Source organism: Galeopterus variegatus, unplaced genomic scaffold, assembly GCF_000696425.1.
Source record: "Galeopterus variegatus unplaced genomic scaffold, G_variegatus-3.0.2 Scaffold2377, whole genome shotgun sequence".
Classification (NCBI taxonomy): domain Eukaryota; kingdom Metazoa; phylum Chordata; class Mammalia; order Dermoptera; family Cynocephalidae; genus Galeopterus; species Galeopterus variegatus.
The window spans coordinates 216166-216546 of NW_007728488.1; positions in this window are offsets into that span (position 1 = coordinate 216166).

The window sequence follows — 381 nt, forward strand, 5'->3', positions numbered from 1 at the left end:
CGCGCCTCGGGCCGGTGTGTAGGGAGGGCGGGTCCCCGGCCTCGGGAGCGCGGCGCTGGAGGGACGGAGCGGCGGCCATGGCGACCCCCGGCAACCTGGGGTCCTCGGTCCTGGCGAGCAAGACCAAGACCAAGAAGAAGCACTTCGTAGCGCAGAAAGTGAAGCTGTTTCGGGCCAGCGACCCGCTGCTCAGCGTCCTGATGTGGGGGGTAAACCACTCGGTAAGGGCTCGGCTGCGGCGCGCGGTAGTCCCCTTCCTCCTCCTCCTCCTCTTCCTCCTCGCTCCCCTCCTCCCCCGGCTGCAGCTGCTGCGGGGCGGGGAGCCCGAGCCGGCCCGGCCCGCGGGGCCCCTGCGCTTCGGCTGCTCGTCCTCCGAGGCTG